We start from the raw sequence: 24,177 nt of genomic DNA, 5'->3' as shown, positions 1-24,177 counted from the left end.
CTCAACCAGGCGTGATTTTGTGTCCCCCAGTGAATATTTGACAATGTCTGCAGAGATATTTTGTTGGCACTACTGGGAGAGTTGGGGGGATGCTACTGGCATCTAATGGGTAGGCCAGGGATGCTGCTAAACATCTTCCAATGCACAGGACGGTCCCCATAACTGAATTATAGGGCCCAAAATGTCCCTGTGCCGAGGTTGAGAAACCTGCAAACCCACTGGGCCCTTCACTGGAAAGAGAACACACCCTCCAGGTGTGAATTAACAAAGCCCTAAAGCCACCTCCTGCCCTCCCTTTACGAGGTTAGGTTGGAACAGGGGAGGGTCCCTAGCTGAGGGGAGAATAAATGTCACTGCCCTGCCATTCAGAGGGGTTATGGTGGCCCTGCTCAGAGGAAGGTCAGCTCTTCTGCCATCAGGTCCCAGCAGTTCCAACAGTAACAGCCCAGGCCAAAAGGCACGTCAGGTTAAATCAGCCTGCGTCAGAGAGATGACCTGAGCTTGCTTTTTATTGAGAGCAGCCAAGTTTCTATAGTCAACCCTGGAAATGCACAAATCCTTTTGAATAATATTGCTGAAGGCCGAGGACACTCTTACAATTTACACATAACATTTGTACCTAAGTTGAAACTACTGTCAAATTTTTGGGTCATCTTACTTATGTGTACGTATTAACTGTAAGTTTAAATATGAAAAGTGGCCTTAGAACCATGCCGTTCCATATAGTCACTAGCCACATGCGGCTATTTAAATTTACATTAGATGAAATTAAATAGTATTTAAAATTCACTCCTCAGTCACACGATTCACATTTAAAGTGTTCACGAGCCGCATGTGCCTATTGGCTGTTGACTCGGACAGTGTTGATGTAGTACATTTCTGGCATCACAGAAAGTTCTATCGATAGCGCTGTCTTACAAGCCATGTCCAAGGATCCTCACCAGTATTAGTTATTGCTTTTTTTTTTTTTTTTTTAAAGGCTTGTTTTCTAGCAGCTGAGGCATCAGGGCAAATGCTTTGCAATATCTCATTATCACTGTCTGTTAGAAAGACACAGACGTGTTCTGCTGGGGGGGACCATCTCTTGTTAGACATGGCGTTTTGTGAAGGTTTATGTAATGGATGTTGAGTAATGTATCAGATGATTGAAAATGATTTTCCAGAAGGTATAACAATGTGAAATTCAAGTAGATAACCTTTATCAGGCATTTCTGATCTAAGTCAAGTGTGTATTGTTAAATATTAATTCCATTAAGGTGTGTCAGCAGGGAATTAAGATATGTGACCCAAGTATATTTCTTTCTAGTAATTGAGTGTAGTAGGGAACTAGTGTTTAGTGGATCTCAACCGGGGATGGGGCAGGACGAAGGGAGGAGGGGGAGGGTCGAAAAGACCTAGGGAGCTCTTTCTTGCAAAATTCATACGGTGCCACCACGTAAGGTTTCTCAGGATGGCGAGGTGGGTGGTGGGTAAGGAGGGTCTTGCACATGTATATTTTGAAAAAGTTCCCCACGTAATTCCAGTCTAACCAATCCAGTGTATCGTTTAGAGATATGAAAAGGAAAATTTTGTGTCTCTTCCACTGTGTGATGGGGTGATAGTGGGGGTAGGTCGGTGTGACTTAAAAAAGACACCTGGTCCCCACCTCCAGATGTGATTCCCTACACTTCCGTGGGCCCAGATATCCACTCAGTTCTCTCTCACTGTCTTTCTTTCCAGCGACCTCTGGCCATGCCCGTCTTCCCTTCCCCGTAGGTCGTTTAGAATGATCAACTGGGTTTAGAACGACTGCCTTAGGCATTTCTTTCCACGATCAGGTGTGTCTAGCAAGCTTTTGCAAGTGATCACAATCTGTTCTTGGACGCCTTTTCTGATCAGTGCCTGAAACGATGCTGTTGATCAAAGGAGGTGTCCCGTGCACAGAGGATGCACTGGCCAGAGAGGACACTCAGCTGGGGAAATTCAGGAGCCCCTTTCTCCAGAAAGATGGGTCATGGCTGTGTGAACAGCCTAAAAATATTCTCCAAAGGGACCTGATCAAGCCTTTGGATAACTGTTTAGGTTGAGGCTTCAGAGTTTGGTCATAGAGCTTGGCTCATTTTGTTAATATTAGGAGGCTGTTGCTGTAGAGAAGCCTCACGACAGTCCAATCCCATTGACAGCTAGGTCTGCCGATGGATGGAAAACTTCACTGCTCTTCCCCTAACCCTCATTTTTTTGTTTTGATAGATAAGAAGTGATTTGTTAGAACAGGATGCTTGTGAGGCTTACAAGCAGGCGGGCGAGAGGGTGCTGCCCTGAGAACTTGATGGGCTACATAAAGTAGAATTTCATACTGTATTTTCAAGGCATATCAGCCTTGAATGGATTTGTTTGTTTTTCAGTTTTGTGGGGTTTTGGGTTTTTTTTTTTCCTGTTAATGGATTTAGAATATCTCTACTATGTTCTGTATTTTCTTCATCCCTGGTTTCAGATTTTCTCCTGGTAGAGATCCAGTTTTCCCTGACATGTAAAATGCTGGTTACCTTGGGATTATAAAAGTATAAGGTGGGATTCGTCTCATTGGGAAACTATCCAAAACATAATAAAGTCCTTTTGGTGGCATGTTGTACAATATATTATATAAGCAAAAATAGCGTACCTCCTCTAGCAAATGTCCAGCCCTAGCTTCCTACTTCTGTTTAGGACTACAGAATCTGTTTGTAGTGAAGGTGACAAGAAGGGATACAACTCTGAGGAGACTGGGGCAGGTTGTATATCAGTAGTTTAGGTTCCTTCTCTAAAAAATCTGTGTGACTGTTTCTCCTTTGAGTCTCTCTTTGCTTTGGGTATCAGAGGTGTTGAAATGCCCTAGGATTCTGCAAGCCAGTCAGGGTTTGTCTTCTCTAGATGATCTGACTAGAGGGGAGGGAGAAGCTTAAAGCCATGTATAGTTTTGGCTTAAAAAATTTAGCAGTCTTTCAAAAGGAAAGAAGGAAAGGAGAAGGAACTTTAGAGTGACCCACTGGAGACTGTATCATTCATTAACAAATACAGAGTGTCTGTTACGTGCCAGACACTGTGGTACAACGTGCTGGTGTGGCATGATAAAAAGATATGTTTGGTCTTTGTCCTGGTTCCTGGCACCTAAAATCCTTGGAATTTCCGGTGATAGGAGTGTCTTTTGTATTCTAATGAGGTGACTATAGATCGGATACTTAGAAAGCTTCAGGATGGGGGCTGGTCCCCAGAGGAACCAACCATGTGACTAGAGGAGTAGAACTTCAGTCCCACCTCTAACCTCTGGGAAGGAGAGAGGGACTGGAGATCGAGTTCAAGCAGTAATGGCCAAAGATTTAGTAAATTTAGAAGCTTCCGGGTTGGTGAACACGTTGATGTGCTGGGAGGGTGTGCCCTTGAAAAGAGTGTGGAAGCTCTGTGCCCTACTTACTCCTGTACCTTGCCCTATGCATCTCTTCCATTTGGCTGTTCCTGAGCTGTACTCTTGATAATAAAACTGTAAGAGAAAGTAGAGAGCTTCCCTGAGCTGTGAGTTGTTCTAGCAAATTACTGAACTTGAGTAGGGGTTGTGGGTACCTCCAGATGTATAGTCGGCTGGGCAGAAGTGAAGGTCGTCTGGGGACCCCATTTGCAGCTGGTGTCTGAAGTGGGACTGAGCCCTTACCTTCTGGGGTCTGTGCTAACTCTGGGTAGTTAATGTCACATTGAATTAAATTATTGGGCACCCAGTCGGTGTCAGAGAATTGGAAAGTTAGTGTTGGTATGACACAGCTGGGGATAAAATGGTGAACAAGAGCAGACATTTTCTGCTCTTACAAAATTTACAAATATTTCTATGAGTTTGTTGGGTTACGTAGCACTCTGCTGGATGTCCTCCAGTTGCCCCTCCAGATCTACTCACCCTGGTCTTTACAGGCTGACTCTTATGGACCATGTCAGTGGGCACCCTGTTCTGTCTCTGGTTGAATTTGATCCGTGGAGAGCCCTGGCAGAACACTGAAGGGAGGGGGGTGAGTGAGGTCAGAGTACTTATCCTCCTTACTCCGTCCTTGTGGGGACACCTTGGCAAGGTCCCTAGATGGAACACCACTACTCTTTTCAAGGCAGTCTTCTCTTTATGGCTTTCTTTTTCCAGGTTCTGCCAATCCCTCCTCCTTGTCTCCTTGTACCTAGGGTTGGTAACAGTGGCTGAGCTCCCAACCCCAGATTATTGCCCACAATTCCTTGTGGTTTTATTTCAACCTGCGTACACCTTTGTAAAAGGTTCCTTGGTAAATAAGCCTTTGAATGATCTAATTAGAGTATTCCATCTTATGGGGACCCTGACTAATGTAAGCACTGTCCATTTAAATGTGGGATTGATGCTTGCCAAGTATGTTGATTTTTGTTTTGATATAGTTGATGCTACTATATTAATGTAATATAGCCAGCTGCTTCTTAAGAAGGTCACCCTATCATTGCGTCTTAGTGATGGTAAAATCATATCATAGGGCTTCCCTGGTAGCGCAGTGGTTGAGAGTCTGCCTGCCGATGCAGGGGACGCGGATTCGTGCCCCGGTCCGGGGAGATCCCACGTGCCGCGCAGCGGCTGGGCCCGTGGGCCATGGCCGCTGAGCCTGCGCGTCCGGAGCCTGTGCTCCGCAACGGGAGAGGCCACAGCAGTGAGAGGCCCGCGTACTGCAAAAAAAAAAGAAAGAAAAGAAAAAAAAAATTTTTTTTAATCATATCATAGACTAGAATGCTTATCTTCATATTTCCTTTGGCAGGAGAGTATACATTCAGTGAGTTAAAGAGAAGGGGAACTAGCACATCAGTTCTGTTTTATAGCATTTAGAATTGCAATTTCAGTTGCCAAAATGTTCTTCTTACCAATTATCATTCTGGCATTAATACTATATTCCAGGCTTTGAAGGTTCATTAATAGCCTGGGATTTATACCAAGATGATAATACTGATGTGAGGTCAATAAAGGTTGCACAAAGTCATTGTTATTAACTGGTTCATTGGTGAGATGGAACAGGATAGTAGCACCCAGTTCAGTAGTTGTGCCTGAAACATATATTCTTTCATGATAAACACTAGAAAGAAAGAGAGAGGAAGAGGGGAAGAGAACACCCAGAAATGAGTTGTGAAGAGAGCACAGAATGTGTGCTTTTATTGTTTACAGAGGTTCTGCCATGGGGAATGGTGTCATGAAACTTACATTTGTTATTGTTCTTTCCATCTGAACACCCCCCCCCAACACCTCCTTGGAATCTGTTATAAGCCAGTTTTTTCAAATGATGAATTTCCTGTAGAAAGGGATGAACTTATCCGTTTGTAGCCTTTCATCAGAGTTACTTTGACCTTCCTTTCTTCCTTCTTTTGCTTCCCAAAGTCATTACTGAAATATAAATTTGGATGGCCAGACAGGATTATCAAAGATGGTGTCAGTTTGTCTGTAATCCATTGTTCTGTAGACAAGAGGGAAAGCTTTTCTCAGAAGATGGTACATGTTTATATCTCAGAAGAACTAGTGAGAGGCTGTATTCATCCTTAACCATTAACCACTAGAGATAAAAGCAATTTCAAAGGTCATCTGCCCCCTAATGCTATAGGTGAGGAAACTGAGACCCAGAGATATTAAAAGACTTAGCCAAGAACACAGCTGTATTAGTTTGCCAGGGTTCTGTAACAAAGTACCACTGACTGAGTGGCTAAAACAACAGAAATTTATTGTCTCCCAGTTCCGGAGGCTAGAAGTCCAAAACCAAGGTGTTGGCAGGGTTGGATCCTTCTGAGGCCTGTGAGGGAAGGACCTGTTCCAGGCCTTATCTCTCCTTGGCTTATCAATGGCCATCTTCTCCCTGTGTCTGTTCTCATCATATTCCCACTTAGGTGTGTCTGTGTCCAAGTTTCCTCTTCTTAGAAGTCCACTAGTCATATTGGATTAGGGCTTACCCTTATGACCTCCTTTTAACTTGATTACCTCCATAAAGACCCTGTCTCCAAGAGAAAGTTGCATTTTAAGGTGCTGGGGGTTAGGACTCCAACATATGAACTGGGTGGAGGGACACAATTCGACTCAGAACAATAGCTGTCTAAAGGCTTGACTAGAATTTTGGTCTTCTGATGCCCTTGTTAGGTTTTTTCCCCTACTACACCATGTGCCTTTTAATGTTCTTGTTCCCTCGGACACACAGAAGACCATTTTCTTTTTCACAGAGGTAGGATACAGGGATGTGATTAGAACCTCATATTTCACTGCCGAGGGGATTGGGGAACTAAGATCCCACGAGCTGCGCAGTGCAGCCAAACAATGACCATAGTCTTTAAAAATCACAGCAGATTACATAGTCACCGTCTTTAATTTATTAATAAGTATTTTGAAATAATGGGTTTTGGTTCCTATCCCTCTGGTTTCATTTTCTAGATGGTGTGAACAGGTGTCGTTTCTGTGGTCTGTGGTCTAGAGTGCTCATTTTGAAGGAGGGAAACCTGATGATCAGAGAAATAACGTGATCAGCCCAAGAACACACGTGCACTCTCCGCTAGACTAACGTGCTTTTCACCCAGGACAGCAGCTGCGATGTAGAACTCGGGAACAGTGGACTAGGTGGCCTTTCTTACGATCTGCTGACATCCACTAGGGGTACTCATAACATGGCACGGGGCCTACTTAACCAACTCATACACAGTGTCTCTTGGTACTTAAAAGAGGTAGTAGTTTCTAGAATTTCCCCTCTGTGCCCCTTCCCCTAGCAATTTCCCAAAGCTTATCTCTTGCATCACCAGCCTTTCAACATACACCAAGGGAGAAATTTCAGTGGTTAAAGAAATTCGAAAGATGCCACACACTGCATCCCTCTTGTAGCTACTCATCATGCATTCTGGAATACAGAAGGCTTTGCAGTGTCTTTCAAGAAGAAGCACTGAACTTCCTTTAATCAGGTGTATCCAAAGTCATCTGATTAGGGAACCATTTGTCCATGTAAACCTGTAATTTGCAAGCAACATATTTTGAGAAATCCTGTCTAAAACTTGTGTAAGTTGAAGAGATATATACATTGGGAAGGAATTTAGAATAAATGTGTAGGAAATAGAGCAAGAGATCTCTCTCTAGATACTTGTGTGACAATTCTTAGGATCTCCACCAAATATTCCTTATGGCTGATTAGCAGGGGCGGAATACTAAGCTGGACTGGCCAGACTTTTCACTCTTTAGGATCTTTCTTTTTTTTTTTTTTTTTTTTTTTTGTGGTACACGGGCCTCTCACTGCTGTGGCCTCTCCCGTTGCGGAGCACAGGCTCCGGACGCTCAGGCTCAGCGGCCATGGCTCACGGGCCCAGCCGCTCCGCGGCACGTGGGATCTTCCCGGCCTGGGGCACGAACCCGTGTCCCCTGCATGGGCAGGCGGACTCTCAACCACTGCGCCACCAGGGAAGCCCCATTAGGATCTTTCTTAATTGTGAGGGTGTAGGTGACTGTTTTTTGTGTATAGGTATGTGAGCGAAAGGGGGAGAGAGGGAGAGCATGTGTGTATGTCCCGGAGAATCAGATGGCTTAAAAAAGAAAAAAAAGTACTGGGCTCACAATCAGAAGGCCCGATATGTTTCGGCCTTTGTCATGGATGTGAGATGTGACATCTTCTCCACTAGTGAGTATGGGTGTTATTGCACAAACCCCATCCCTCTGTCACAAGGCAGGCCTTTAGTACCCAGCGGGCCTCCCTGTACACTGGGGATCTCAGCAAATACTGTCTGAAGGTGAAGAGGGGGAGGTTGTCAGGCTGATGACGTAACGTCTAAGCGTTTGGGTCACCGCAGGGGGAGCAGAGTGTTTGGTCCAAAGGGCTGTCATTCCTGGGGGAGATAGGAATGGGTTGTCTAACACCCTACAGCAACCATGCAGCGCAGCCTGATGGGCCATGCAGGATGCTGGTAGTTAGATGCTCCTGTAATGAAGACCCTCTGGTTTTGAATAACAGACACTATCTTTGGGCCAGCTTAAGAAAAAAAAGAAAATATATTGGGTAGATATTTCAGCATCTGATGGAATTTAAACACTTGGAACAGCCAAAGCTTCAGAAACTTCAGAAGCATGATGGCTCAAGGCATCTGCTTTTCACTCTCAGTTTATGTGAGCCTCAGCTCTAATTTTGGGTGAAATGTCCACTCTAGGCCATTTAGTTATGATATATCGGCTTGTTCGGCAGAGTGTGGCAACACCTTGATCTCATGGAAAATGGGTCTTTTCCTCCAGCCCCAGGGGATGCAGTGTGACACTATAAACCAGTCACCGTGATCTCATTGCCCTGTGTCAGGAACTGGTCTAGGGGTGGCCTTGTGACCCAGTACTAAGGTAGGAGATGTAAATAGAAGGGGGCTGGATAGAGATTCTGGAAAAGCTTTTATTTTCCCAATAAGAAGGAACAACAAATTCACAAGGCACGGCTCTTTCTCCCTTTGCTTTTCCCTTCTTGGAGTTCAGACATGCTGCCTGGTGGTGCCGCAGTCATCTTGTGACTGTGATGTGACAAACCAGATGAAAGTTGTGTGCTAGGAGCAGGGATTTTAAAGGAGGGAGAGGCAAGATGTCTTTACAGCAGGGCTGCCACACTGACACCGGGCCCAACGCCTCCCGATTTGTTCTCGAGAAAAATGATAACCCCTTCGTTGAAATTACAGTATACTACAATAGGTTGTTGTTATTGTTGTTACTTTGCAACCAAAATCATTCCTAAAATATAGATGTCGGGAGCCAATCCCTATGGGTCAGAGAGTGATTCTCAGATCTTTAATGGGGGAGAGGACAGAGGATGGCTCATGAAATGGGGAGAGGTGTCTATGAAAGCTCCCCTGGAGCCGTGAATTCTTACCACTGCTACACAGCATGGAGAGGGGAGCTCTCTTTGGGCTGGTCCACACCTGTCCTAGATGGAATTAACTCATTAACTAATGCATTCATTTTGCTAATTTTTTATTGATCCCTTATTATCTGCTAGATATTTTTCTAGGTATTGAGAGCAGGTTGGAGAAGACACAGGAGACGTTGGTTCTCATTAACGTTTTACAGGGGAAATAGACAATAAACCAGAGAAATAAATGAACAGAACCATTCCAGATAATGAGAAGTGCTATATGAAATATAAAATGGAGTGTTGTGATAGAGAGTTTGGGAGGGTGTGTGCATAGAAGGCTTAAGGAAGCGATACTGGAAATAAAACTTGAATTGCAGAAAGGAGCCAGCTGTGTGAGACCCGGGGGCCAGGCTTTTCAGAAGGGAACAGCCAGTGCAGAGGCCCTTAGGCAGGGATGAGCACAGCCTGCTAGAGGCACAGACTGAATTATTAATGGGCGTCCAGTGCATAGTGATTCGGGAGGCCACCCGTGCTCATCTCATTGTGACCGCACTGGCCACTCAGCTTGCGGGCGTTATGATGGATCTCCAGGCTGCTGACAGGGCTCCATGCTGCACAGGTGACTGTTCCTATCATCTGCTTCAGGCTGGGATGGGATGGCTGGGGGAGGGTCCATGTAACAGACTGTGATCAGAGCGACTGATCATGCCCTTTCCCTTTGAGAATGGACCCATCGTTCTCAACCACAGCACGTAGGCTCCCCAGGGGGCTGGCTTCCCCTGGAATGGGTCAACCCTATTCTGGAGGGGCTGGGAAAGCATTCACCTGGCACACAGCTGCTTCAGGACCACACTCCAGTCACTCCCTCAAGTTACATTTGCCACATTTGACGTGTCTGCCTGTGGAAGGACATGGCTCTGGCTCCCAGCCTGCTATGCCCGGTCATACCCAACATCGTCTTCAAGTGATACTTATCAGTGAAGCAGTCACATGAGATCATAGGGCTAGAAGCTCCCTCAAAGGTCGTCGTGTCCTGCATTCCTCATGTGTCTGGCATTACCCAGAACAAAAGTGCTGGAATGCCACCACCCCCATTTCTAGCAGGTTCCCTGCTAAACCAGATACCCACCTGGTTCCAGTGCAGAATCCAGTTCTCTTTAACACATAAACTTGGGGGCAATGAATCATATCTTGGAGCTGTTAGATTTTCCCATGGGTCCTGTGGGATTGGTGGGACCCTAGGCATGTGTTCACCTTAAGAGGGTAAGGTGGTCCGCAAGTAGCCAAACTACCATTTAAAAACTCTGGTTCACTTCTCCTAGTTCTGGGATGAAACAAATCACACAGTATGAAAGTTGGAAGAGACTTCAGTGATTAGTATCCCTCCTCTTATAGATGGGGAAAGAAAAGGGAAAATGACTTAACCAAGGTTAATATTAATTCTACAATAGAAGGCTTTTGGGCATTCACATGAGTCTTTCATACATGTTTACAGCATTTTGTTGTTTCCCTTTGACTTGTGGAATAAAGGGAAAACAAGTTCCTGGGTCAACAGTGTGAATGTGTACAATCACAGTTCTCTGTGCCTCTATTTGATTCGACTCTTACTACCTGTGTAGCAGGAATTCTTTTTCTCATTTCACACATGAGGAAGGTGAGGAAAATGAATCCATGCAGTTAGTTAAGTGGCAATACTGAACTCAAGCTTAAGACTTCTGACTTTTATCTGATATCATTTCCAAGTCCATCTCCATTTTCATTCTCTGGGGGTTGAGGGGCATAACAGAAATTAGCCATAACTTAGGTAGGGTGGAATACACAGGAGCCCTGAAGCTAATGTTCTAGGTTGCTACGAGCCCTAAGGAAAGGATTCTGATTTTTATCAAACCACTGTCACCTTCACTGGTGTGTGAATACTTCCCTCTTAGACCCCCTGTATCTGAAGTAGAGGCCCCATGGCTCCTAACATAACCTGGTGCTGTCATTTCAATAGCTGCCTTCAGTTATTTTTAAATAGCACCTCCTGGATAAAGTGTGGCATGTATTACAAGCCCAGGCTGTTAGAACCAACTGCCTAGGTTCAAATCCTGGCTCTACCACTTCTTCTGGGTGACCTGAGGGATATTACTTAAGCTTCTGGTATCTATCTCACTTTTCTTATCTGTAAAATGGGCTAGCAATAGTGCCTTCCCGAGAAGAGTAGGTGTTCAGTAAATGTTAGTTGTTGCTATATTGGCTCTCGAGACAGCAGGAGGAATTCTGTCACAGATCTGAGTTTTCTCCAGCAGTATGAAAAGAATACTTTCATAGCTCATGATAACAGGTAGGCATTCCAGGGTGAGAAGTATCTAAAAACATATACAGTTTACTCCTTGACTCCAGAGAAGGTTTGTTCCAGGCACTCTACTACAAGAGTTATCTTCTTCTCCAACAGTGGGAAGCTTTGGTTCATGCACCTGAAAAGCTGACCCGGAAGTTATGCTTAGAGAAGAAAAAGAGGGAAGAGCCTCTTAGGTAACTTGAAGAGCATCAAGGATCCAATGATAAAAACCACTGCCCTGAAGTGACGTGTGCTACTTTCAGCTGAGGGTTCAACTGCTGACATGACACCCTCGAGATCTCTCTTTTTCTCCTCTGCCATCACATCCCAAAATTCTCCGGAGTGGATGCTTCATCAGCGTGGGTTTGGAGCTAAGATGATGATGATACTGAGGAGAGCCTGGGGCAGACTCACTATGAAAAATAAACTTTTATTGTTTTAAGCCACTGAAGAAAACAGAAAACACTGCCCTGAACTTTCCAAGGTGTAATAAATCTCTCTGCATAAGACTCTGCAGTCATTGCCAAGGTATCATTTGTCTTCTTGTTTTTGTCTTAAAATAGACTAGAAAAAATGCTAACAAACCCCTTCCCATTAGATTGTGTATTTGCACTTAAAGGCTATGAAATGCCATTATTTCAAGCTCTTCCCATCATCTAAAATAACCCCCCTGTGTGTTTTATGGTTCCTGAGCAGTATTGATTGTGACTGACTTTGTCTATTTCCTCACGTGCAAATGATTCTCCCTCTCCTTTCTGTTTCTCTCTCTCTCTTTTTTTGCATATACTTTTTGGATGTTTAGACCATCTCTCTACCAGCCTTTCAGTGGCTCAGCACTTTGTTGCAATGCATGAGCGAAGCTGGAAAACAGAGCCAAGTGACAAACTGTGAAGCAACAGCTCAGCCTCACAGAGCAAGTGCGCTTTGTGCTCTTTCTGGCCAGGGCAGATGTGGCCTTGATGGGCCGTGAGGAAGAGTATCTCTCAGGTAAAAATAAGTTACTAAGATTAACACCAAAATGATGTAAATCCTGCATCTGCAGGCAGATCCTGAACTGAGAGCCACGTGGAAAGAGGACTGGAATGGAAATCAGATTCGGGGTCCTGCTTGGGTTTCTTCCAGATGACCCCACCCGTCAGCCATCTGGTCTCAGGTAAGTATCTGTGACTTACAAAAAAATTTTTTTTTAATCCACAACAACAAATAGGGAGAATATAATAACAGAACTGTGTGTGCCACCATTGAGTTCTAGGCAATCCTGACATTTGGACGAGTTCGCTTCAGACCTAGCTGAGTTTTTTGTGGATTCCTCCTTAACCCCATTTCCCTTCCTCCTACCCCAGAGCTTAACACTGTCCTGAATTTGCGTGCTTTCATACTTCTTCCGTATATATGTTTTCAACAATAGGAACTCTTGTTTTGCATGTTTTAAAACATTAAATAACTTTAAATACAACGTGCATATCATTCTGCACCTTTTTTTTTTTTAGCATTAGATTTCAGCAGCAAAGCTCTGATCCGTTCATTTTAACTACTATATATTGTAATGATTTGTGAACAGACGTCGGTCTGTCTATCTATCTATCCATCTATATCTATCTCCATTCTCCTGTTGATGAATAATTAGATTGTTTCTAATTTTGCACTATGATAAACAATGCTTCGATGAGTGTTCTTGTTTATGTCCTGTACTGACATACAAAAGCTTCTCAAAAATAGCATTTTTTCAAAATGTTTTGTCTACGCCCACAGTTAAACATACACTTTACATGGAAACCCAGCACATACATGTGCTACATTTCTGTGTCTGTGTGTATACACAGTGTATGTGTAATAAAATTGCTCAGAATAATTACTCACCCTTGTTGTCTATTCAGCTATAATCCAGTTTGGTCTGGTCTATTTCACACACCAAAAAATATGCTGTTTGCAATTTACTAAATGATTCCATGACCCAGTGGTTCATCTCCACTGTTCTGGGGTCCACACTTGGACATGGAATTGCTGGGTCTTACGTTATAGCCATTTTCAAATTGAGGAATTTATGCCTTTGTGAGTTCATTTGATGCATTTAAATGGATATTTGCATTTAGCCAGCATTGTAGGGGTTTCTAAGATGCGGCTTTTTGAGTTATTTAGTGGCTGGAAATGGAAGTCCCGTTTTAGCTTTCCGGGCTTCAATTTGTTCATCTGTCACAAGAAGCGGAAACAAAACAAAAATAGTGGACTCTTCAGTGTTTTGCAGACTGCTTTCTTTTCAGCCCCAAGGTCCTGGGGAGGGGTTCAGGGTCTGCCGTAACATGTGTAAGCTGTGGGGAGAGAGGGGCTAGGGTAGCGAAAGGAAGAGAATGAGTAGGTGGAATTCTGGGCCTTTCGCAACAGTCCCTACCCAAGGAGCTCATTTTGATATTTATCCATTGTATTTCCATTGTGTCCAGCTTGAAAATATTCTTAAACTATAGGTTTAGATATTCTCCAACGCTCTTTCCAGATCTAAACTGGAATGAAAATAGCTTTTGAGTCTCTGGACCATTTAAAATTGCAGCCAGAATTAGAGAACATGATGGCTTAGGGCATGGGGCGTTGGCAAATAGTGTCGGTTAACCCAAGTTCTTTGCGGATTTCTGCCACTGTAGAATCTGACTTGTAAAGGATGCTTTCAGAGTCCTGTGGGGCAGTGAGTTTGGGGCACTCTTGGGCTGGGGCTGCCTCTTTGGGGACAGCCATTTCTACCCTGTCCCATGGGCTTCATCCACATGAGGCTGCTTTAAAGAATTTGGGGGTTTTTTTCAGTATAGTTGATTTAAAGTGTTGTGTTAGTTTGAGGTGTATAGCAAAATGATTCAGTTTTATATATATATAAAATATAAACATTGTGTGTTTTTTATATATATATATATATATATATATATATATATATATATATTCTTTTTCAGATTCTTTTCCATTATAGGTATTGCAAGATATTGAATATAGTTCCCTGTGCTATACAGTGTATCTTTGTTGTTTATCTGTTTTATATATAGTAGTGTGTATCTGTTATTCCCAAACTCCTGATTTATTCCTTCAGCTCATGCGCGCCCCCTTCCCCCTTTGGTAACCATAAGTTTGTTTTCTATGTCTGTCAGTCTGTTTGTGGTTTGTAAATGTTTGTCTAATTTTTTTCCACATATAAGTGATATCATATGATATTTGTCTTTCTCTGTAAAAAAAAAAGTTGCTTTGTTTTCACTGGCTTGTTTATTTGGTGAATAAGGGCCTAATATAAATTTCTCTGAGCTCCATTTCTGCCCTGCAAACCGTCCTACAGGCTCACGGTAAAGCTCATTTACTCAGCAGGGCACACATACAGTTAAATCCTTATATTCACAGAGAGGAAATTTTATTGTCATTTTAATGACAGTATTCAGCTCCTTGTGGGTTGATTTTTGCCTTCCCAAATAGGAGATGAGCCTAAAAAACTGGTGGTAACTTGGTAGTAAAGTGACTTCCGGGTGGCATAGGTTAATTCATAGAGAATCCTGGTTCCTGCCCCTAATCCCCATGCTTTCTCTCTCGCTCTCCCTGCCTTCCAACGCCCAGAAGACTGCCTCCCCTGGTCCCTCCCTTTGATTTGTCCCACTTGCATTTCATCTTCCTTAATCACTGTTTTCATCACATCACTCCATTGCTCAGAAACCCTCCAGGGATTTTTATTTCCCACCACATCAAATCTAAACGCGGTGGCCTGTTTTCAAGGCTTCTCCTAACCTATTCTTTCCTCGCGTCTCCAGCTTTATTTCCTTTGCCAGATGTGGTTCTGGTTCCTGTGGTTTAGAGATAATGGAATTTTTGTACACACTCACACACAAAAATTGAAATCTGCGTCATTTTTCTTAAGCACAGTTCAGCCTAGTTCCCTTACACAAAGCGCACATCAGCAGTGATGGCTCACTTCCCCCTCCCCCAGGCCACGTGAGCGAGACCGAGGGGTCCTCTGGGGGCAGCGTGTGGAGGAAAACAGTTTAGGCCCCCACTCTGTCTCCGTATCCTGGGAGAAGATTAGGCACTGAGAAAGGTGACTTTTCACTGGAGTGGCTTGTGAAAAGCGCTGCCATTTTGACGAGACAGGCAGGATGCAAGTAGCTTAGAAGGCAAGTATGAAAGATACGAAATTTCAAGCCAGAAGGAGTTGGTTCAGAAACTTGGAAAGAGGTACCCCCTGGATAAGGCAAAACTCAGCAGATCAAGAAGCCCCAGAAAAGATGCTGGTGAGGTTGGTAAAGGAGATTCAAGGGTAGGTCTACCTATCGAAGTAGGCCTATAATATCTGTGAATATAGTTTATTTTTGACTTTTTATTTATTACGCAATGTGTGTGTACATCTAATTGTCATTTACTTTGTTTTTCAGTAACTATTTCGGTAAGTCCTGGCTCTTCCACTTAGTAGCTGTATGATTTGAGGCACGTTTCTTTATCCATAAAGCGGAGGTTATAATGCTGCCTAGTATATGGGGTTGTTGTGAGGACTCAACAAGATAATACATTTAGAGAGCATAGAACGAGGTCCAAGACAAAAATATTAGCCATTATTCCTATCACCGTTATTACTGTAAGTACACATAAGCTGCTCTACATTTGAGCAGCTGCTAAAATTCCACCTTCTCTCAAAATACCTTCAGGTCAGTTTCGTTGAACAAACATTTGCTGAGTGCTCAATATATCTCTGGCACTGATGCAACACTGACGAAACTACCAGCGAGAAATTGAGCTCGCCCTTGAGTAGCTTGCCTTCCAGTAGGGAAGACAAACCCATAAGCAGATTATTTCAGTTTAAGGCTTGGCTGTCCAGTGCAGTCACTACTAGCCATGAGTGGCTATTAATTAAGCTTTTGAAATGTGGCTGGTCCGAATTGAGATGTGCTGTACATGTAAAATACACAGTGGATTTTGGAGACTTGAAATGGTAAAAGAATGTAAAATACCTAATTAATAGTTTTTAATATGATATTGATTACCTGTTGAAATGATAACATTCTGGATATGCTGGGCTAAATAAAACACATAATTAAAGTTAATTTCAGCTGTTTCTTTTTAATTTTTTTTAAAAACTGTGCTACTAAAAAAATTACGTGGCTCCCGTTAAAGATTTCTGTTGGATAGCACTTAGTCTAAGATGATACAATGGAAGTTCAAACGGGGTGTAGGAGGGAGGCATGTCATGCAGCCTGGGGTTGAAGGAAGGCTTCCTGAAGGAGCAGATGCATCCTGAGCTGAATCTTAAAGGATGAGCAGAGGTTATCCAGGCAACGACAAATCTAAAGGGCATTCCAGATGGAGGTAACAGGAAGGCGTGGAAAGGATGGTGTTTATGAGGCACTGGAAGCAGTTGGTTATTCCACAGCATAAAGTATGGTGAGTTGGGGACTGGAAGAAAAAGCTACCAGAGAAGTGAGGTCTAATTTTCCCATCATTTAACATCTAGCTGTCATTAAATGCTCTGGTTCTTGTCTTATACTTGAGGTCTGGTTATGTTTCCACTATTGTTTGAAGTTTTAGACTATCAGCCGTGGAGAGTTGGAAAGTTATGTCTGTACAAGAATAGGGTTTTCCCAGAGGACGGGACTAATGAATGCACACATGATACTTGGAAGGCAGGATGCCATTGTCCCCTCTGCAGTGAGTCCTAAAGGTGGAAAGGCAGCCTAAAATTGCTGCCTAGAGTGTAGGACTAGTGAATGAGAATCAATATAGGACGGCAGAGCTTTTGATTTGCTCTCATTCGTTGGGTTCAAGGAGAGTATACATGGCTGCACTCACACTCATTGACCTGTGAATGGATGTCAGTAGGACTCCTCCCCCTATAAATGTCCACCAATAAGAAATACAATCATTCGTCAGATTATATTAATTTGGAAGTGCATTATACCATTCTATCACAAATCACCCTCGGGTCTTCTGCCATTACTAACTAATTATTACGTGGTTATTTAGTAGACCATGAAAGAGCACGTGGAAGAGGAGTAGCAAAAGAAGACTCTGAAAACCGAAGCAGATGGAGAAACTGGAGAGTTAGAGAGTATCTTCCAGGTCTGCTTCTCACTCATTAATACACATAAGAATTACATGGGACCTTGTGAAAATACAGGTTCTGATTCATTAGGTTTAGGGATGGAAGCAACAAACCGCACTTTTTATCAAGCTCCCCGGTGATGTTAATGCCACCGGCCCACAGACCTCACTTTGAGCTGCAAGGTCTTAGAGTCTGTTTAGTCCAGTCCTTTACCCAGGGCTGCAATCTCCATTGCAACAGCCCTGGAAAGTAATTGGAAGCCTCTGCAGGAAGACCTCTGGTGTGCCTCACCTCCTGTTCCTTTGTGGGGTGAGTCTTATTGTTGGAAGAGTTTTGCCTTGTCCCTAGATGCTATCTGGGAAATTTCTGTGCATTGGTCCTTGATCTATTTTTGGAACCACTACAATAATGAATCTAATCTCTCTTTCTCATGATAGCCACTTGGAAATTTGAAGAGCGTTTGTATCTTCCCCTTAACTCTACTCTTCAATGGGTTAAATCTCCTCATCTCCTTTAGCTATTAATCACAGAACCCTCTGGACTCTCCCAGGAAACAGTGTACCTCTCCTAAAGTGTACCTCTCACAATATTCCAAGCTTTGTCCAAACATCAAGATGTAAAATGGGTTTATTAGCTCCCTAGCTGTTGATTCTCTGCTTCTGCCGGCGAGTCCTCAGTCTTGGCTGGTTGGCAGCCATGTGAGACTTTAGATTCAGAATGAACTTGGTTGATGAGGAAAAGCCCTGTTTTTTCTTGCTGTTGATTCATCTAGCACTTCCGGAGTTTATTTTTATTTTTTAAAAAAGAAGCTGTGATGACTTCTTTTCTGGTTATGAAATAAATATTTGGAAATGTGGAAAATGTGAACAAGCAAAATGACCATTATGAACATGTTGACGTACGTAAGCCTAATTGTTTTTATGCACAGGGATGCGTGTGTACTGTCAGTGGCGTTTTGCAGTGGCACTGAACCATCCTCTGTGAACATGTTTCATACAACATTTTTATTAGCTACATATTTAATCATATCAAAACTTCGTAGATTATGCAACTAGTTCCCTGCTGTTGGACATTTAGGTTTTGATTTTTTTTTTGTCATTGTGATCAATGCTTTAATAAACATCCATGAACCTAAATTTTTTTATTTTCATTTTTTTATTGAACTACAGTTGATGTACAGTATTGTGTTAGTTTCATGTGTACAGCAAAGTGATTCCGTTTTTATATATATATATTCTTCTTCAGATTCTTTTCCATTATAGGTTATTATAAGATGTTGAATATAGTTCCTTATGCTATACAGTAAATCCTTGTTGCTTATCTATTTTACGTATAGTACTGTGTATCTGTTCATCTCAAGCTCCTAATATATCCCTCCTCTCTGCCCTTTCTCATTTGGTAATCATGTTTGTTTTCCATGTCTGTGAGTCAAGAACCTAAATATATATACATTTTTTATTAAGGTAAGTTCGTAGGAGTGAAATTACTGAGCTAAAAGATAGTTGTTTCGTTTGTTTGTATATGTCATATTGTCTTCTAGAAACATTGTAGTAATATGGATGTGTTACTAGCAACAATAAGAACACTGATTTTTCTACACACTTGCACTCATAATCATAAAAAAGTCTGATGGTTTGAAGAACAAAAACAAATGATATTCCATTGTTTTATTTGCATTTTAATAACTAGTGAGAGTGAACATTTTTTTGCTTGTCTATTGCCATTTTAACTTTATCTTTTGGAGAACTATTCATATCTGTTGCTCATTTTTCTGTTAGGGCATTTTTATTTTTCTTAATGGCTTGATGGCTTAGAGTAGTTATTTTAGTGCAAAGAATATTTATCCCAAACAATTTTCTCAGTTGTATTTGCTTTTTAGTTTTGTATTTCATTATAACTGGATGTGTTCTGGATTATGTCTTCTGTCAGATTATTCTTGATTTATAGAAAAGTTATATTTTTGTGTGTGTGTGTGTGTATGTGTTATTTAACTGGTAAGCTTGCTAAACGTCCATATTCATTTGAAATGTGTTCTAAGTTAATCTTGAATTTCGTATCTTTTTCTTGTCTTATTGTATTAGCTAGAAATTCAAGAACAGTGCTACATAATAGTGGTGGTAATGGGCATCCTTGCTTTGTTCCTGACTTTAGGAATACCTTAAAGTTTAATTATTAAACATGATACTGGCTTTTGGTGTGAGATATGTGTTAAAACAAGTATGTATTTGCTAAGTAAATATCCATTTATTAGATATTTTTACAATTTTAAAATTTAACAGTAATTCCTGAATTTTATCAAATATTTTTTAGCATCTGTTTATATGAATGTGGTCTCTCTCTCAGGAGCTCTCTGTCTCTCTTGAAACAATTGCAAATTTGGAGAAAAGTTGTGAGTACAGTACAAATGACTATTTTTCCAGAATCATTTGAGAGTTTGCTGCTGACATAATACCCATCAACTCTAAATACTTTTGCGTATATTTTCTACAAACAAGAAATATTCTCTTGCATTACCAAGATACAACCACCAAAACTAAACACCAAAACATTACTATCATCTAATCTGTAGATCCCATTCAAGTTCTGTCAAATGTCCCAGCCACTTCGCAATGACACCCAGTTCAGAATCACATGCTGTCCATACAAAAAAATTATACACAAATGTTTATAGCAGCATTATTCATGATAGTCCAAAAATGGAAGCAACTCAAATGTTTATCAATTGATAAATAGGTAAATGAAATGTGGTATCTCCATGCAATGGAATATTATTCAGCCAGAAAAGAAGGATTGAAGTGCTGATACATGATACAAGGTTCATGGATGAACCTTGAAAATATTATGCTAAGCAAAAGAAACCAGTTAGAGGAGATCACATATGATATGATTCCATTTATATGAAAGGCCCAGAATAGGCAAATCCATAGACTGAAAGTAGATTAGTATTACCTAGGGATTGGGGGGTGTTGGGAGAGGGAATGGGGGTGACTACTAATGGGTGCAAGGTTTCTTTTGGGGTGATAAAAATATTCTTAAATGGTGGTGATGGTGGCACATCTCTGTGAATGTAGTAAAAAAACATTGAAATGTATACTTTGAAAGGGTGAAATTTATGTGGTGTGAATTCTATCTTCATAAGGCTGTTATTAAAGAAAGGACTTGTATGTTGCATTTACTTCTCATGTCCCTTTGGTCTCCTTCAATATGGAACAATTGTGCAGTCTTTTCTGGGCTTTATTGACCTTGACACTTTTGAAAATTATGGGCCAGTTCTTTTGTAGATTGTTCCTCAATTTTAGGTTGTGTTCTTCACATTGTATCTTATCAAGTGGTACATGATTTCGATTTGTCCCATTACTGATGACGTTCAATTTGATCAGTTGATTAAGGTGTTATCTGTCAGATTTCTCTCCTGTGGAGTTATTCCTTTCCCTTTTAAATAATTTTATTTTGTGGAAAGATACCTTGAAAGGGTATAAAAATCCCATTCTTTATCAAAGGTGTATTCATTTATTATGTTAGTGTGAACCCATGCTTTCATATTTAATGTGTCATGTTATGATCCATTACTCAAATTAATTTTTTGATGTCAAATTATCCCAGATTTGACCCACGGGAGCCCGTCAAGCTGGTATCTGTGTCCTTTTAGTGTATCCCCTTCATTCCGTGAATGATCCCTTACTCTCTGGTATAAGAAGATGCTCTAGTTCATTTTGTACTTTGCCTTCCCCAGCCCTAGAATCAGCCATTTTCCCAAGAAGCCCCAGTTCCTCTTAGGAGAAAATGTTATTTAGAAACTAAGAGTTGATCTCTAAGGTATGCTCGCTGCTTTTGGGGTTTCACTGCTCCAAACCCCTCTCAGTGGACTGAGCTAGAGGATATATGTAGGTTTCTGTGTACCTACACACACACTTATATGTATGTGATTTTCTGTATTATCTGTGTTTGTCCATCCACCCATATGTCAAAAACCATGACTTTATAGAGATACTTTTACCCCATTCCAACTCCATAAGTTTGAGTGTTCTGCGTTTCCACATTTGTAGCTCCCTCCTCTGAGAGTAAGAAATCTGACTTTCGTTATCAGTAAGGGCGTTACCTATGTGATGAAACCCTGTGTAAAACCAGTCTTCCATCTACCACCACTGTTCTCTCCTCTGTGTTTGCCCTTCTCACCACACTCAAGTTCTAACACACACCCATTTCTTCTTGGCCCTAGCTACTGGCTTTTGGATTGAATTGGTCAGGAAGGGAAGGGGGACAAGGTGAGAAGGAGGAGAAAACTGTTTTTCTCTTTTGACTTATGATTTAGTGAATTATACTAATAGGTTTTTCTAATATTGACTCATCCTTGGACTTTTGCAATGTGCCCTGCTTTGATTTCTCTACTCTTTCATTTAAGATTTCTTGATAAGTTTTTTTTTAACATTTTAATTTTATTGGAATATAGTTGATTTGCCATGTTGTGTTAGTTTCAGGTGTACAGCAAAGTGATTCAGTTATACATATACATATATTCATTCTTTTTTAGATTCTTTTCTTATATAGGTTATCACAGAATATTGAGTAGCGTTCCCTGTGCTACACAGTAGGTCCTTGTCGGTTATCTATCTTATATATAGTAGTGTGTGTCTGTTCATCCTAAACTCCTGATTTATCCCTCCCACATTTCGCTTTTGGTAACTGTAAGTTTTCCATATCTGTAAGTCTGTTGCTGTTTTGTAAATAAGTTCATTTGTATCTTTTTTTAAAAATTAGATTCCACATATGAGTGAGATCATATGATATTCATCATTCTGTGTCTGACTTTCTGCAACATGGATTGACCTAGAGATTATCATACTAAGTGAAGTAAGTCAAGGTTTCTTGATAAGTTATTTTGCTCATCTGAAAAAGCCTTGACATGCTAGAAATTTTCTTAGACATTCCCTTAATTTCATTCTCTTTGATTTCTACAGGGGGAATACATGGCTTTCTCCTCACTTCTTTGCATTTTTCCAGTGCCTTTGAAAGTACCACCAGAATGATGGCTGCATTTTCAGTGGTGGAAATTATTGCTATGTCTCAGAAGCAAGGAATCACAGGATGTCTACTTTCCAGTGGTGATATATGACTCTCATAAATGAAAGCCACACCATCATTTATAACACCCTAATGAGTTTTTTTCATAGAGACAGAACAGAGATTCCTAATGTTTCTTGGAACTTCCCAAAAAACAGGGCAAGAAAAAGAAATTCAACTAAATGCCTGTTTGTTAGCCCAGCATTGGAAGGGAGCAGCCTTAAAGAATAATTGGTGAGTAAACCCACACCAATACCACTATCCTTCATCTCCTTCAGATCAGCCTGACGCAAAAGAATTTGTTGGAGCCCACAATCTTCTTTTAAGCCAAGAAGATTAATTGAAAAGATAAATATGCTTTGCGAAGCACTTGTATTTTGAGGAGAGATGGAATTGGGGAAGTGCCACGTAGACGTCTATCATTCTGCAAATCATGATTATTGTCAGTGACCTGAAACCTGGAGCATGTTATGAGGGTTAAATAATGTCCATAGTTTTGCTCTCCGGGAATGGTTTCGTTCCCCACCTGATCGTTACCACACTGCCTTGAGTCTTTTAGGCCTAAAGTACATAAGTTGCTTATATTTATCTGGGTAGTTGGTTAATTTTGGAGATAACCACCTTGCAGGTATGATTTTCTTCTGCTGACAGAGAACAAAGCCTGGATTCTTATCCTTTTTATGTTTCATTATTCATGCTTTCTTCCTCAGCTCCTACCAACCCCCCTACCAGTTCTGTTTAAAGAAGATATTATTTATTATATATGTATGTAGATTCCTCCAGAAAGATCTAGCTATGCCCAGGTTTGCTTGTGTGAATACACATATACCCACAGTATAAGTGTACTTCAGTATGTTTTTTTTTCCCTTGACCAGGTCGCTCCTAAGAAAACATTAATATAACAAAAGCTGTCAAAAGATATGAAGGAAGAAAGGATGGTACTTTTTGATTATGAGGTATGAATTTATTTTTGCACGAACACTTGACCACTGGGGAACTGTGCCTTCCTGTGAAATGGATGCTCCAGCCGTGCCATTGGCTCTGGTGACCCACAGAGAGGGTAATCCAATTATCCAGGTAAAGAAATGTCTGAAAACAAAGAATAAATAGCAGTTATATTTTGGAATTAAGCTCATTCATGAAACTGGTAGGTCACATTCATTTCAGAAGTACATCAATTAGAATACTGTGTGAGGCTGTGATTAAAACATTCATTCATTTGTTCATTCAACAAATATTTATTGAGAGCCTTCCATGCGCTAGACACTGTCCTAGGTGCTGGGGGTGTATTAATAAGCAAAGACAAACATGGTCCTTGCTGGTAAATTTAACAACTGGTTTTCCAGAAACAAAAGCCCTGTCTTTTGAGTATTTGCCAGTTTCAAGGTCTCCATGTTCTGCATTACCTGGCACAGAGTCAGAACTCAAACATGGCAACCATCGTCATCATCTTTCTGTCTTGATCATAATTCTCATCAATATTATGTATGATGATTGTGCTTTAACAACATACTAAAAAGAAACTCATCATCTACGGAGGTAACTGTCCAAGACATGTGTTTAGGAGTGTGTGAGTGTGTGCGTACAAAGGTAAAGAAAAGCAGAGAAGGGTCTGAAAGGATGCACACTGGATTTGGTATGGTTACCTCAAAAAGATGTGGGATTGAGTGGAAGTTAACTATCAAAGTGGGACTTTTTTTCTTTTCTTTTACTAAAAATCTGTAGTTTGAATTTTCATGAGTATGGATTAATTTTATAATTTTTAAAGAAAATTTGCACTGTCCAAGTTAAACAAGCATAGCTCTCTCACATGATGGCAGTCCAACAGTGACCAAATGCCTAGTAGATAAAGGGCGGTTATTATGGGAGAGTCAGGTACCATAATATATGAATCATTGTAGATG

The 24,177-nt window shown here is 41.3% G+C and overlaps 1 long non-coding RNA gene across 8 annotated transcripts in view; it reads left to right on the top strand.

Moving 5' to 3' along the window:
* LOC113620088 (uncharacterized) overlaps positions 1-24,177 on the top strand; it is a 148,476-nt gene that overhangs the window by 91,721 nt on the left and 32,578 nt on the right. For all 8 annotated transcript variants that reach the window (XR_003432659.1, XR_003432655.1, XR_003432658.1 and 5 more), the window contains 4 exons: positions 11,275-11,688; positions 12,203-12,313; positions 21,971-22,507; positions 23,149-23,229. This is a non-coding gene — a long non-coding RNA (uncharacterized LOC113620088). The remainder of the gene's footprint in view (positions 1-11,274; positions 11,689-12,202; positions 12,314-21,970; positions 22,508-23,148; positions 23,230-24,177) is intronic.

The sequence above is a fragment of the Aethalodelphis obliquidens genome, unplaced genomic scaffold (assembly GCF_003676395.1).
Source record: "Aethalodelphis obliquidens isolate GAN/ISIS:26980383/991018 unplaced genomic scaffold, ASM367639v1 scaffold7, whole genome shotgun sequence".
Classification (NCBI taxonomy): Eukaryota; Metazoa; Chordata; class Mammalia; order Artiodactyla; family Delphinidae; genus Aethalodelphis; species Aethalodelphis obliquidens.
Note: the sequence above shows the minus strand (reverse complement) of the source record. Positions and strands in the feature narration are given on the sequence as shown.